Source organism: Meleagris gallopavo, chromosome 8 (genome assembly GCF_000146605.3).
Source record: "Meleagris gallopavo isolate NT-WF06-2002-E0010 breed Aviagen turkey brand Nicholas breeding stock chromosome 8, Turkey_5.1, whole genome shotgun sequence".
NCBI classification, from domain to species: domain Eukaryota; kingdom Metazoa; phylum Chordata; class Aves; order Galliformes; family Phasianidae; genus Meleagris; species Meleagris gallopavo.
In genome coordinates, this window is record NC_015018.2 from 5,994,897 (window position 1) to 6,010,679 (window position 15,783).

Genomic DNA, 15,783 nt, shown 5'->3' on the forward strand with positions numbered 1-15,783 from the left:
AAATCTAACAGTAGAAATTACTGTAGGTTTTCCTCTTTTTGCTACAAAGGCTGAGTTTTGGCATAAGAGGCTTAGCCTGCACTTTCATTATGTTAATCAGCAATGGAAATCCTTCCTTGATCAAGGCTGTAGACTTCCTTAGAATGTAAAGGACTCAGATCTAAAGGCTGTCTCTACAGCACAACACTTTCTGTGCTTTTTTCTAAACCTGGTAGGTGAAGCTGTACCATAAGACACTAATAAATGCCCAGTTGCTTGCTGTATATGCTTAGATATAGTGTATTTTTAGTAGTGAAGATAGCTGAACCAGAACACTAATTAAGAAAACATTATTCAGTTGCAGTGTAACATGCAAACTTTATTTCCTTCTCGTGTGATACTCAGAGCACCATGAAAATAAAACAAAATGATAGAAGGAGATCCTTATTCCGGTTACACAACAACCCCAGCCAGAATCCTGCAAACTCACTCTCTGGTGCATAATATTTTCCCCAGTTGCTTTTGTTGAGACATGTCCTCAAAAGTTATTGTGAATTATTTTGAAGAAGGCATAAAAGCACCAAGTCTGTCACAACAGGAACAGCTGTGCTACCTGAGTCCCTAGGATCCCAAATCCGGTGTGTGTACCTTTTCGTGGGTTCATAACGAGGCTGTAGATTTCAGTTGTGACTTGACAATGAAATTCGACAGGATATTATCTGAATACTGAACCAGATTTCTGGGGAGGCTGCCTTTCTGCCATCGTTGCACTTTTATTAAATTTGATACTACATGTAGTGATAAAAATAGTCAGCGGTTGCATTTTGCTGTTATGGTAAAAAGGACTGCTTTAATACAAGACTTGCACACTGTCCAAAGGTCCAGTCTGTGTTAACAAAACACATGATCTGTCTTCAGATAAGCTTGTTGGAATAAATGAATACAGACAAAGACTGCTGAGCACAGGTGGTAGCAGCACAATATGCCAGCAAGCCATTCAGCAAGCTAAGGCGTTACTTGAAGCAAACAGAAGCATGACTCAGTCTTAAGTAGCATGGAAGTGGTACAGTAACCTGGTCTACAATCCAGGTTACAGAGGAGGCACAATGCTGATCTTAGAGTACCATATTCTATGCTCTTTGCTTACGAGAGCAGTTTGTTATGCACCAATTCTTGGAACTGCGTTAATGTGAGCAGTAACAGTTCACTGCTCCTACAAAATGTAAGTGGCACGAACTGGTTGTTTGAATTACCAAGCACTAGATACCTCAGTTTCTATAGTCTCAGTAACTAAGTTAGTACTCTGTCCCAGACAGCTCTCAGCTGGAGAGGCAGCTCAGGTGGTTGTTTATTTCCAGCATTAATGCCAGTAGATAGTTCCCAGGCATTATTAAATTCCTGCTCCCTAACAACTCATTCCCTATTATGAACATGCATTGACAGCCCACTCACTACCTGTAAATGTGCAGTGCATTTGGCGCCAATCAGGCTTCATTTGCTGCCTGAGAGTACGGATTTAGGTTGATGGGCACTATCAAAAACAAACTGCAGAAGTGCCTGGGGCCAGATAACACAGATAAGCCAGTGGAAACTGAAATTTCATCTAACAGCTGGAGAAATCAACTGGACGTCATCACGCAGTGCTGCACAGTACAAAAAGACAGAAGCAATTGACTGTATTTCTAGCAAATTATAGTATGTTTTGCAAAGATTTTCCACTCCATTATCAAACAAACATAAACATGATTGTGAAAAATTGAGGAACACGCCTGTATTATTTCCATGAGTATTACAAATACATCTGTTAAGCTGATTGCTGATGCGCGACTAGTTAATGCAATGGACTATTACAGTGAGAGGCCTTCCTGGGTACCCAAAGCTGTAACCCCATTTGCATGCCCACCTCATGGGTCTCTTCCAGCAGCCTCCTTGCCCTGCTAGGACAGTCAGCCTGGTGAGCAAAGCTGCATCCTGGCCACTAGAGAGGCAGAAGTAATATTTGCAAAAAAGTTTTACATAAGTTAGTCATCCAGGACCTAGATCTAACCCAAGAGTTCATTGAGCCTACTTAAATTCTAATGAAAAACAAAACCTATGCTGCATCAGGCATTTCCCTCGTCCTGCTGGCAGCACATTATTTCAAGGAACAAGCTCTTTCTCATTCAGTTTCCATATTTGCTATCTATGAAGGGAGTTTGTATCGGGAAGTAAAATGGACTGGTGATGGTGAGGTGGCACAGCTGATTAGCAGGAGGCACTCAGATCACAAAGCGTAACCTAAAAAATAAGTGAACTGCCAGGTCCCTTTGCCATGATAAGCACAGGTAATAAATAAGTCCTGTACTCAGAAAAGGTTGGGCTTTTTCTGGAAAGGAGGTTCAGACAGAGAACTGGCAATGTTGGTATTGGGATTACTATAATAATAAAGGCAGCTATTACAAACTGAGCTCTTAATGCCTGCTGAGAAAAATCCAATATTCTTTATTTTTAATTTTGTTTGTAGAATTCAGAAAGAAGTGTCCTAACTTTTCAGACCGAGGAAAATCCCACAACGTTTTATTCAAATTTCCAGTAATGTGAACAATCAGTAAGTGACCAATTTTAATGAGACCTGCAAGAGTCATTAGAAAGCTAATGGTTTCTCAGATGATATCGCTTTGTCAGTTGATTACCTTACTTCACGTTGGGAGTGCGCGCACTTACTGCCTTGCAGGGCCGAGCAGCAGCACCTCCCATAAGAGCAACAACAGGCTGCAAAGTGCCCACATACCCCTGCTGCACTCTCATGCTCTGCCCTGAGCTCACTGCTAGCAGGACTGGTGTTCACTGCAGCCCTGCAGCCTCCAGCCTGGGTCAGCCGCAGCCAGCAGGATGCTCCTGCTTCTCCTGCCTTGTCATCTCCTCCACCAGGGCTCTGCTCTTACTGCTTAACCTGAGCTGTAAGAGACTCAGGTGTCTGCTAGGGCTGGCTCAGTGAGGTCACTAGTGCCACAGTGGGCTTAAACTCCCAGAGGAGAATAAATGCTTATGCTAGTAAAGAGGAATTCATTTCCAATAATAAATTTCCAGGTACTGCTCACCATCTCCTGTGGTGTTTAACTCATACAACACAGCACTGACATGCACCTAGTATGAAAATAAATTATTTGGAGTACGTACAACCACATTTTCTTGCTAAATTGAACCCCTAATTCAGAAAGAGAGAAAAAATAATCTTGTAACCCACACTGATACCATTTTCAAGGGAAGAACTGTAGAAGCATGAAATCCTTGGGAAACACCATTTGCTCAAAAGGTGAGAAAGGACCTTTGCCAGGGGACAGGGAGGCTGGTACTGAGACAGACTGAAGTCCAGTTGCTATTAAACCCTCTGGAAATAAATGAGCTATCTTGAAGGCTTTCCAGGTTAAAAGTCCTCACATTTATTATGGCAGGGTATCATCGAGATATCTGTTTGCAGATCTTGGCTAATAGCTGAAGAACTGAATCAGTTCCGTTATTGCCTTTATTGCTGACATCTGTTTCTCCCTCAAGATGTGTAAATAGCTGTGGCCAACATAGCTGACAGAGGAGAGAGATGCAAACCAAAAATGAAAAGTGTCTCTGGGATATTTTCATACCCACTGATAATAAATTTTGAAGACTGCTGCTTTGTTATGTCATGTACTTAGACCTTAGGCTAAGAATACAGTACTGTAGCGAAGATGCCTCTTTTTCTAAGAGGCAACCTTTGTATTCATACTACAACTGGATTATACTGCTAGTGTTTGCCTTGCTAAGGAAATGAAGAATACATGCTCATCCATAAAAGCTATCATGATTTCATATTAAGGGTAAGAACCTGAAGAAATGTAAAAACAGGAGACCTAGAAGACAGAATTATCCTCCCAGTCACTTGTGCTGAGAATGTAAGGAAAGCAAGTTTGGAGCCCTGAATTGAGATCTGTACTAATATTGCAGTGAAACAGCCTCAGCAAAGCCTCCTCTGCACATCATTTGTTGTGTACATTTGGAATATCCCATGTGGTATTTTCTACAGAGCAGAATTTGAATGTATTAAAGACAACTTTCCTCACTCAGATCCATCTTCACGCGTTACAAGTGAAGAAATGACAGTGAAAAGGAGAGCTCAACCAAGTGGAAGAAGATGGGTAAGTTATTTGTTTATTATATTCATTACAGTCATGCCCAGGGACACAATGATTCTAGAACTCTGTTATGCAAAAGTAGCTGAGAAACACAAGGCAAGAGCTGGTGTGAGTCCCGAAAACTTGTAGCCACACAGACAAGACATGCATCAACGTGGAAAGAAAGCCAAAATGACTGTGAACACAGCAGTTGTGGTAAACATCTTCCCAGTGCCATGGAATTGTTTTACTGTTGTTTTTTTTTTTTAACTTCATATTTAATTTAGGCTGAGTCAAAGGGTGAAATTCAGATAGGAAAAGACTAACAAAGTGGAGAACCAAAGTGACAAGGTAGCACAGAGAAGAGGGAGGAGGAAGACAGCAGGAGCAGCAGAAGAGAAGACACAGTTGCATGGGATGCTGTGAGGTAGCACACAACCTACAGACTAGAGATGGGAACAGGCATGAAGACTCTTGGCAAATTGTTCACAAAAACTGTAGACCATCACGTCTCAGTTAGCCTCTGTTATTGTGTGTACAGTGTTCCTGTTTACTAATTCACCCCACGGGTCTGCATACAAAAAGGCAGCCCAAGTTTAGCGGCCTCATCCCCTGGGCTTTAGCAGCTGTAACACTGCTCAGCCAAGGAGCTCGCTGCTTCCCTAAAAAAGCAAAGCAGCAGGGCTTGCAGGTGAGCTACAGTATCACTTCCTCCACCAAAATGCTCTTTAAGGGACTGCTGTTCTCACTGATACAGACACTTCGGAGAAAATATTATTGAAAACCCATTGGACAACATTAAATATCCTCATTAAATACTGTCAAGCTGATAACGTTAAATTACAAAGATTGATCAAATATATTTGAAAGAACTGCAGAACAACAGAAGGCCTCACAATCACTGCGTGATTTTCTCAGGCTCCAAACTGCACTGGGGATATTATACAGTGACTGTTTAAATGGCTTTAGAGCTGTCTTTGAACTACACACAAATTACTCTGGGACAGTTGGCAATAAAATGGTGAGCCTCTAATTGCTCAGGTCTTGAGGGAAACAAGAACTAGTTTTGCACACAAAATCTGGTAACTTTCCAGTTTTGAGAGACAAATTAGAATAGCTTAACAGCAAACAAACAAGTACTATTTGCTTATGCCAGAATGAAAAAAAAAAAAAAAAGAAGAGTAGAAAGAAAGTTGTGTATACAGAAAATAATCATCACTGCCATCTCCCAGACCAAACCAGAAGAAGTTCTGGTTGTACACTCAGGAGTATGAACACATGCATGGCTGTGGCTGCACCACCAGGGTCAGAGCTGGATGCTGCAATTGCCACTGCTTCCCATAGGGGTGACACCAAGGGCCAAATGTGTTTGGCTTTATGCTGGGCTTTTTTATATCCTCTCAGTGTCTGCATTTCCAAGCATCACTTGTGCTTTCTCTCATTTGATTGGTATTTGATCTGGATTAAAGTCAAAATTCCTGAGGGAGAGCTGGAACCTGTAAAAGGGGCCAAATGTAATTTCCAGTCTGGGAATTTCCCAGTAAAACACACCTTGATAAATTGTAGAAATTGATCCTAAAGGTAAATACTTCCCCCCACTCCTCTCCCCAAAGCCTTTTTATTTGAGAAAAAAAGTAAGTGAGAGAAATTTCAGTTACTTCTACTTCACTCGGCACATTAATGAAGACAATAGAGAGTGCCCTGCGTCATCTGATGCAAGGCAGCTCCTTTTTCTCAGCCATTTATCTTAGTGTCAGTCCCTGCAGGTTTCATCCTTCTCTCTCTCTGGAAATATTTACATTAGCTTTCAAACTATTTGAGTTTAGGAAGAAAAGAGCTTATCATTTTGTGGGTAATTTGGGCTGACAATAATTCCAAAAAAAGCTGCGGTGATACATACTTGAAATCTGACTTGCATTGCAGAGAAAGCTCCCCAGCTGCTGCTCAGGGGACGGACAAACCAGCAGCTCAGTGGCTGCCAGCAGGTAGGGAGCAGGGCTGTGCTGGGGGTGATGCTGTGGGAAGCAGGGAGCGAGGCTGGCAGCGGGGTGCTGCTCACTATTGTAGCTCCTGCAAGTCCTGGTGTTGATGCCATTTAAAACATCCCTTCAGCCCAAAGTAATGAGACAACTAGTTTTGCTAGAAGTTAGATGCAGGTGAGACTTCAGGGAATTAATTATACTGCTGTTTCCAAGTGACATGGAAATTCTGCATAAGAACCTCTTTCAGCTGAAGTGAGTTTGCTCTAACTGAGGAAAATGGTCACAGCCTTTCCCCCCCAGGCCAAAACAAGGTAACTGTATGCCAAAATCCACAGAAGGGGAATCATGACTACGTTTGAATTTTGCTTGGACTTTCTTTCTACCATACAAACACACAGTTCTACCTCGAAAGTCACCCAGTTCAAGTGGGCTCGCTGCAACGCTACACAGGGCCTCCTCCTTCCTCGCAGGCAGCCTCACAGGGTGCTTCCCAAAATGAAACCAAACAAAAAAGACAGCACGATGTGAGCCAAGTGTCAGAACAGCTGAAGATACATTTCAGATTCAGCATCAGATAGAACACTCACTTGTCCACAAATGCAGCAAAAGAAGCAGAAGGCACCATGGGAAGAGTCCCAGAGCCAGTGCCATGAGCACTTAACATGAGCCAGCAGTGTGCGCTTGCAGCAGGAAGGCCAACAGTACTCTGGGCTACATCAGAAGAGGGGTGGCCAGCAGGGAGAGGGAGAGGACCATACCTCTCTATTCTGCTCTTGTGAGGTCCATTTGGAGTACTGTGTCCAGAGCTGGGATCTCCAGCACAGGATAGATTGGGAGCGTTGGGAGAGGGTTTAGGGGCCATGAAGATGACAAGCGGGGCACCTCTCCTACAAAGACAGGCTGAGGAAGCTGGGCTTGTTCAGTCTGGAGAAGAGAAGGCCGTGGGGAGACTTCATTGCAGCCTTCCAGTCCTTAAAGGAAGATTATAAACACTGGGAAAATCAACTTTTACAAGGGTAGATAGTGATAGGACAAGGAGGGATGGTTTTAAAGTAAAGGAAAGGAGATTTAGATGAGATGTCAGGGGAGAGTTTTTCACAGAGAGGGTGGTGAAGTGCTGGAACAGGTTGCCCAGAGAGGTGGTAGATGCCTCAGCCCTGAGTGCTCAAGGCCAGGTTGGATAAGGCCTTGGGCAAACTGGTCTAGTACTTGATCTAGCCACTGGCAACCTTGCCTGCAACAGGGGAGTGGGACAAGATCCTTGAGATCCCTTCCAACCCAAGCCACTCTATGATTCTATGCTTCTGTGATTCCCTTGCTGCTAAGGGGCAGCAGCTCCTGCTGCAGGGAGTAGAAGATGAAGTATGTTTGGCAGCATCTTGAGTGTCCCATGCTCCTTCCTCACCCCACCTGCCCAAACACTCTGCCCTCTGTGCACCAGGTTAATGAGGGTGAGAAAATCAGGGTTAAGCCGTGCCAGTTATGCGGGCTGTGCCATGCACAGAGTCCCAGCACTGCGTGGGTTCAGGAGACCAATCTGGCATGGAGCACAGCCTGCTCCAGTGAGCACACTCTCACTGGGTCTTTTCTTAATCACCATGAATGTTAATTGTTAATGCTTTGTTTCCAATCAATAGCCCACTGCATGAATTCAAATTACACCAGCGCAACACAGCCACGACTGTCTCCCCTTTATATACTTCAAGATCCTGTGTCTGGTACGGGGACAATCCTAATATCACACAGCTGCAGGCACAGAGGACACGTGAGTAACTATTCCAAAGCAGCATGTTCACAGCCTAGCCAGCAGCAGGCACACTATGCTGCACAGGGACGCACACAATGCCTGGAAGCTGCACTAAAACCCATCACAACTTGGAAGTGGGAGGGACGCATACTGGGACGGCACATAGGGCTGAGCTCTGCCTGCACTGCTCACCACTCACCAGGGGTTGAATGGACACGGATATACAAAAAGTCTGCGTAATAAAGGGCATTGCCAGAATTCAAAGCCAAGTTTTTTATCTCCAATTAAGAAATGAACCACCATACATACTTCAAAAGTTTTTACAGAATATTTGACACATTAATTAGCAGTACTACTATGGATATTTTTTGCTGATTCCTAACTGCATGAGAAGCAAATCTTAATCTCTGGAACTCAACAAAAACAGCAACTTCGCCTGAGCAATCCTGCCACTTCTGAATGCTCAGCTCTGCCAGCATTTGTTTCCCCAGTCTGTAATTAAAATGCAAATACTGTCTTATTTTCTCTCCCCAATCCTATCCCTAGACTGCTGTGAGGCCTGGCACATGTTTTCAGGCAAAATGAAGGAGCTTTTCCTTGTTGACTCCTCTCAAAACAAGGCGAGAAGCAAAGCACTTGGTCATTTTAGACCACACAGTCCCACTCTTCAGGTGACTCAACATAGGACGTTCTCTCCTGGGAAGACAAGGATGCTAACGTATACATTAATTAGCCTGCAGATTAAACACTCATATTCAGAGAGAAGAGATCAGAAATTGCTAACAGAAGTAGCCAAAAGCTATTAGAAATTTCTGCTTTAGTACCTAAAGCTGAAATGCATTCCCAAGCCTTCTCTGCTTGCAGTGACTAACTCATCTTTCTTCTAACCTGTAAAACCCTATTTCCAGGCTGACAGTTTTCCCCATGTGTTCTGAAACATTTCCTGCCTCCTGGGAGTGCATTTTCCATATGTCACCACATAGCAAACACACATCTAATGTCCCCTGCTAGCAGAGGTGGGCTATAGGATGCCACACAGCAACAAATATAAGGTGATTCAAAGGATGTGTATGACACGAGGTTCCTGGAAAGTTTTGCACCTCAAAAGATGGGGGAGGATCACAGAAACAAGTGAAGATGCAACCAGAAGCTGCAGAGGGTGGAGGAGAATGATAGCCTTTAAAATCTTAGAGCAGAACGAGAGACTGAAACATGTTGGGGATCCTAACCGTGTGGGTCCAAACTGTGTGGCACACTGGATTTGAACACTAAGAACATCTTAGGAAAAAAGATGCTTGCAAGACTACAACCTGCTAGTGTGTATCCAACTCTCCCTGACAAGATCTTAGAAAGCAAAGGAGACGTGTGAAAGGTAGAGCAAGCAAACAAAGGTAAGTAGGTTGCTCCAAAAGTAATGTCTCCTGTTTATTTCCATGGAAACTATAGCAGATACAAAGAGCACAGTAACACTATTTGATAGAGTAAATCAACTACAAAACACTTTTTCAACAATTGTCACAATTAGCTGTGTATTTTCAGCAGCAATGAGTAAGAGCCTGCATACCACTCCTGTAAAAATCTGCCCCAGAGGAGCTGACCTACTGTCAGTGTTGTCCCAGCTGAAATACTCTACCCACTGTCACTCTGTGCTTCACATCCACTAGTTGGCCTCATAAACATTCAGCAAACATTGATGAATGTCACTGGGTGCCATTTTTTCCACGTGGAGGAACTGAGTGACACCCCTTTGCTCCATCCACACTTCCATGTCAGACATCATTTTGTCAGGCTGCCCCCCTGCTGCCAAATGTCACACAGCAAAAAAGTTGTAGCAGAATATTGGTGGGAAGGTTCAATCTCTACTGTGATACCATCAATACCTGCCTTTGATGTTGTGGGCCAACATAATAAAATAGGAGGCGTTACTTTTGAAGCAGCTGTTGTACCTACAGGAACTTGCTAACAAAGGATTGAGTTGGAGAGAGAGCCCAAGTTGCTGCTGGAAGACAGCTTTGGAACAGGCCCTACACCAAGAAATCAGAGCCACACTGTATGTATGTGCATCACTCTTGTGACTGATGGTGTTGTCAACAGATCCCTCGAGGGCTTAACAAGGTGAGCACGTACAGTTATGCTGTTGAATCACAGCTGTTATCTCTGCAACACGGAGTTTTCTCTAAAAGAGCACCAAGTACATAAATGCCCTGTATGGGCATTCTACTTGGTATTGCATGTGTTACATATGAGCTAGTATATATATCACATTAAGTTTTTCAAGGTGATTGCAATTTGAATCACAGATGCATGAAATACATTATCCAGTTGAAGTAGATAGATCAAGGGAGATCTGTGTTTTCACAAATCTTCACTTTTTCCCTCATCTTTTGGAATGCACTTATATATGCTACAATCCCAGAAACTGTTATTTTTAAGAAGAATTCAACTTCTTCATTGCCCAGTATTTTACTATTAGATATAACTATTAGCTATAAAGCAATTTATAAACTTCAGAAAATGATATATAAAGGATCAAGAATATATTTTTTTCTCTGATACTACTTATCCATCCTAACAGCAGAAATCATCACCAAAAGTAAACTGATTATTTAAACAAACCCTCATCACCATCCCACAATAGCGAGTAAAAAATCAGTGATTTCTGGTTAATACATGGAAATTTTAACAAGCGACTTAATTTTGCAGAGGGGTTCTTTATTATCTGGATTCTCCTGGACTGGAAGCACAAGGAAATGACTCTCCTGTGGTTTATTTCAGCTTTAAGATTTTCAAAGGCCAAGAAAATGAAGACATATAAAAAAGAAACTTTTTGTAATACACTTTTAGATATCAAAATATGTTTAGTTTGAGTTGTGAGCATATGCTTGAGGCAAAGTGTGGCCTATTCAGAATGGTTTCTATGTTCCAGAAGTAATAAGCCTTATTCTTTTGATACTAACACAGATGTAAGGAGTAACCAAATGAAAGTAATGAAGCTACACTGGTACAGCATGGAAGTAGAATCCAGCTGCATTTTTAAAGAGGCTTTCTCTGCAATTGTAACTTGAAGTGGAAAGAGAAATTAAAAACAACAACAACAACAACAAAACAGCAAAAGAAAATCAGCTATCTCAGTTCCTGCATGACATTTCCACCATGTTTAAAACTCAGACTGATGTGACCAGGAAAGGAACACTAATGTTTGGGGATGCTACACAACAGCTATGTCAGGACAGCTAAGGAAGATGCATGGAACATTCCCACTTGACCCGATGTGTTGTCACAGCAATTTGCATTGATGGCAGTTTTGAAATCTGAACAAAACTTTGTACCTTGACACTACCTGGGAAGTTGAGATGCAGTCAGAACAACTTCATCCAATACTCACCACTGCTCAGATTAAATTAGTTCCCATCCATTACCTTCTATCCTTTAGGTCTCATATTATGTGCAAAAAATAAGGTCAGTGGTGAGGTGAGGCATTTCATAAATAAAGCTGATTTCCTGGAACAACTCTAAAATGGGACCACTGAGAGAGCATCACTGATCTAGCACAGATATACAGAGCGCTGTGTGCACATTAACCTCACGCTCAGCATCCTTATGGAGCTCCAGATTTTTCTCATGCGTTTCCTTTCTTCCTTTCCTCTCCTTATCTTGTTTGTTTCTGTGTTGTCTCCGGGTTCTGAGAGTAAACATATGCTCAGAAAAAGAAAAAAAAGGAAATGAATAAAAAGCTCCAAGTGAGACCCTCCTGTCTTTGCCTTTGAGGAAAAAGTGGAAAATTTACCTGAGGATCTCTGTTTCCTAAAGATTCAATTATGTATAGCACGTTTTTCCACAGCATGAGGCTATGAAGAAAGTTAGCCCAAAGAATAAGCTAACCTAATGGAGTTCATAAGTAAACAGTTCATTCTCCATGACAGGCTTGAGAACATGCTCTCCTTTTTAAGGCAGGATGGAGGACTAGAGAAGGAGGCAGTGCTATAGTTAAATACACCAGGCCAGCCACTGCAGCCAACAGAATATATGTTACAAGTAAATTCATTTTGAATTGTCATTGCACAAGGAAGCCTACAGAGAATAAGAAGAAAATACTATTTCCTAAAAGAGCCTTTACAATCACAAGCTCCCATAAGCGAAGGAACTGCAGCACTAGGTACAGTGCAGGATTTGCAGTGGCAGAGAGTGAATACAGCTGGTGGGAGCCAGGCAAAGCTCTCGTGGTGTGATGCATAGTACTTCCCAGAGGAGAGCACACACACAGTGCACGCCCAGCCCTTCCAGTGCGCATCTGCTGAGACTCAGCGCTAAGAGAGCAGCATTACTTCTGATTTTCTCAAATTCAATTGTCCTGGTTCTGTTCTGTACCGCAGCTTGGTCATTGAAGTCTCTGGGAGTTTTTCCCCCAGTGACACCAATTTACTGCCCTGTATTCATTGCCTGCTGGCATTTGAAGTCATCTGTTCTCCCACAGCACAACAAACAAAGTTGTACCAGCCTACGTGGCACCTGTGCTCTTTTCAGCCATTGCTTCCATCAGTGATGTGCACAGCTGCATCTCCATGAAGCAGCTGCAGCTCCTGGGACCTTAAATCACACTGCATATTTTTGTTTTGTCTTAACTGTCACTTTGAATATCTACAGTACCCACTGACTCTGATGTCCGCTGCTAGGAGCCCAGACAGCCCTGTTTTCAATTTGCTGTTGAACAAGATGTCAGCAGATGACAACCCATACTCCACTGATGCGATGCCCTTCTGTAATTTAACAGCGTTAAATATGAGAAAGAGTCTGACCTTCCCCACCTTTTTAGGAGGCACTTTATTGTTTTGTTTTCTATCACTTAGACTGGAGATAACAGGGACATGCTGAGCCATAATTCATTGCAACAGCTTAAGCATATGCTCATGGAATGGCAGCTCATTGTCAGACATAATTATGTCAGGTCTATCACGGCTAGCAGAAGCAGACTTAGTACAAACAATCAGCCGCTGAACTCTACAATCATCTAATACAACGATTCTAAGAGCCATAGACAAGTAATAGCTGATGATAAATAAGCTGCTGAGCTTTGCTCCTCCACATTTTGTACAAATAAATCTGCGTCATTTTGTCTGGTGGAACAGAGCTTCTATCTTGTAAAAGAAACAGTGGTAGGTCTCTGACTTGGGAATTCAATCTTTACTAGTACATATGACACACCTCAGCCTCCTTCTGAAGGTCACTCTTCAGAGGAGGCAGGTAGAAAACTTCTGTGGTCCCTGTGAGAATTCCCAGCCATTACCTGACCTTTCTGAGCACTTTGGAAAGATACTTGCTTATAACACCTTCAGAACCACCCTTGTGCCAGCAAATGAAGGTCCCCCTGTTTGAGACAAAGGACCAACTCCCATATCTACTGTAGATTTAATCTGCTAATTGATCCTTACTGCTAATAAGCAGAGTTCTTTTACAGACGAGTCTTTATAATAACTCAATAATCCAACAATATACATGGTAAAAAAAGAGTGTAGGAAAGAAGATCAGCTACAGTGCCTTTTGTACAGGAAGAGCTATTTTTGTAAGATTCATGGCAAAGAGCAAATCTTACTGTTTTCACCTTAACCTCAGGACTGGATTGACTGTAATGACAAAAAGTATCTGCTATGTCCCTAGTCTCTTTTATCTGGCTTTTAATAGATGATTCTGATAAAGTTAAAAAATATCCAGGTGACCTTGCGATAATCCTTGAAGCATACTGGAAGCTACTTCATCTCAGAGATCCGAGTTGGGAAATTGCAATACCAGCCTCTTCCTGATTTTAAAGGGAAAAGGAAGCACAGACTGATGTCAGTTCTTGGCTCCACTGTAAGCCAGTGGAGACTGGCTTCCCTTCACTGAAGAGGAAGCCAGTCTCAGGCTCTAAAATGCAAACTGTAGTAATTCAAGAAATTTTAGTAATCGGAGAAAAGCTTGCTCTCTCAGTAACACAGGCATGTAGAACTGTGAGCAGTAAATGAGATCATTCTTTGTCTATCCATTCTTCCATTCCCATTTGGCCTCAGAAGAAGATGGAATGAATTGAGCCCCTGTGGGAATGCCAGGCAGTAGGAAAAGCAACCAGAGAGAACTATAGAACCCTAAGAAAACTTAGTGCAGAGTGCAGTTGACTTTCCCTTGTTGGCAAATTAAACACAAGTGCCCTAGGAGGTTTGCAGAAGTATAATCACACGCCCATGTCAGCTCAGATACTCCCCTACAAGGATCAGGGGTCAGTTGTCTATTTTTTGCCCAAGTATCCTTGCTTTTTTTCACTATTTCCTTCTTTTGTAGTGGATCTCCTAGTAGGGTAGCTTACTTCTTCTACCCCTAAACTTCCATAATGTGGAAATAACCTGACATGTGCTGCTGTCAGTTTTTCCTTTCTCCAAGTCAACTCTGTGGTCTACTGTTTCCTCTGTGGCGGTCTTCTCCCTTGCAGTCCCAAACTGCTCCATGCAGCAGCCCGCTCACTGACCTGCACCCAGACATCAGGATTGCTCCGGTAGGGGCAAGTTATGACCATCTGGGTTGGTCCTTAAACAGAACCATAGCAACAATGATAACTGTTATTTGCCTATGGAATATAAATAATAAATACTTAATTGCCACACTTAGATTCTGCATCTGCATTCTGCATCTTTTGTAGCTAGATACGCTTGCACATGTAGAAGAAGGCTGTCAAAAAACCTGACTCTTCAAAGACAAAGGATGCCAACAGATGCAAATTTGGGCTGTGCACAGCAGCAAGTGGAAAATGGTGCATTCACCCACTGTGCCAGAGCTTGAGCGTGCTGGGTGTCACATGCCAGCAACAGAAGCAGTTCCCATTGTACAAGTTTCCATGCTGGTGTTATGCCCAGAATCCGCTCTCATTTCATGTCTTATTTCCCTTGAATTAAAAGTTGAGTGGTGTGTGAGGCACTATCCTTCAGGAGTCTCTATACAGTCTCCAAGGTCTCCTCCTTTAGTGGAGTACTTCAGGGGCTGTAAATATAGCCATTAATTTGTCTGATAAATAAAATAACAACATAGGAAGAGGGAAGAATTTGTCACCATCGAGGCAGTTCCATTACTTGGGAAAACGATCCCGTTACTCTCCAGAGGCATAGAGTAGAGGTGTGCATCCTAAACCCTGCAAGCTTAATTTCTGGCCTCCCTTCTTGTGCTGCAGCTCAGAGCTGGAACTGCCAATCACTAACAGACAGCAAATTTGGAAACAGCAATGCTGGTTTTTAATTTCTCTCTCCCTGGCTGCTACTTGGAAGGAGAAGTAGTACGTTATGAATTTTCCCTTTTTTATCACTATCATTAATCTTGTTTGAAATCCTGTATTAAAAGGTTAACATAGAAAAGTAAGGAGCTTTGTAAAACAAGCTGTAGAAACATTTTTGTCCTTAACTCAGCCCTGTGTCTACAGTAAACTCTCATAAACTGCTACTTTACTTTTCTTGAACTTCTTTTGTGCCTTCAGTTTTTCTTCCCCTCCATTAGCAGCAGTCTTTACTTTCAAAGGAAGTATTCTCTCTCTTTTGATTGTATCCTATTGAAAACATTGTATTTTTGGATGGAGTTGATGTGAACTTTTTTTTTTGCCTGACAACACCTTCCTGACATGTACCCTTGTGCTGAGAACCTGCTTCCTTTTATGCCAGTTGAAATGTCACTGGCAGCAGGGCTGCAAGAATATTTAACTGCAGCAGTTCCAGAGGTCTTTAAGACAACGTTTCTTTAAAAATAATATTGTATGTTTGTCTGTGTGTTTGTGATTTCACTTTGACCAAACCAGTGAGAAATAGCTTCCCTTTTCCAACAGGCTATTCGAGGAAAAAAGGAAAACTGAAAAATCACCTTTATGTCAATATTTAAAAAAATACTCATGCTACTGTTTTACTTGTATTTTCACCTTGATGAGCACAACATAATGGAG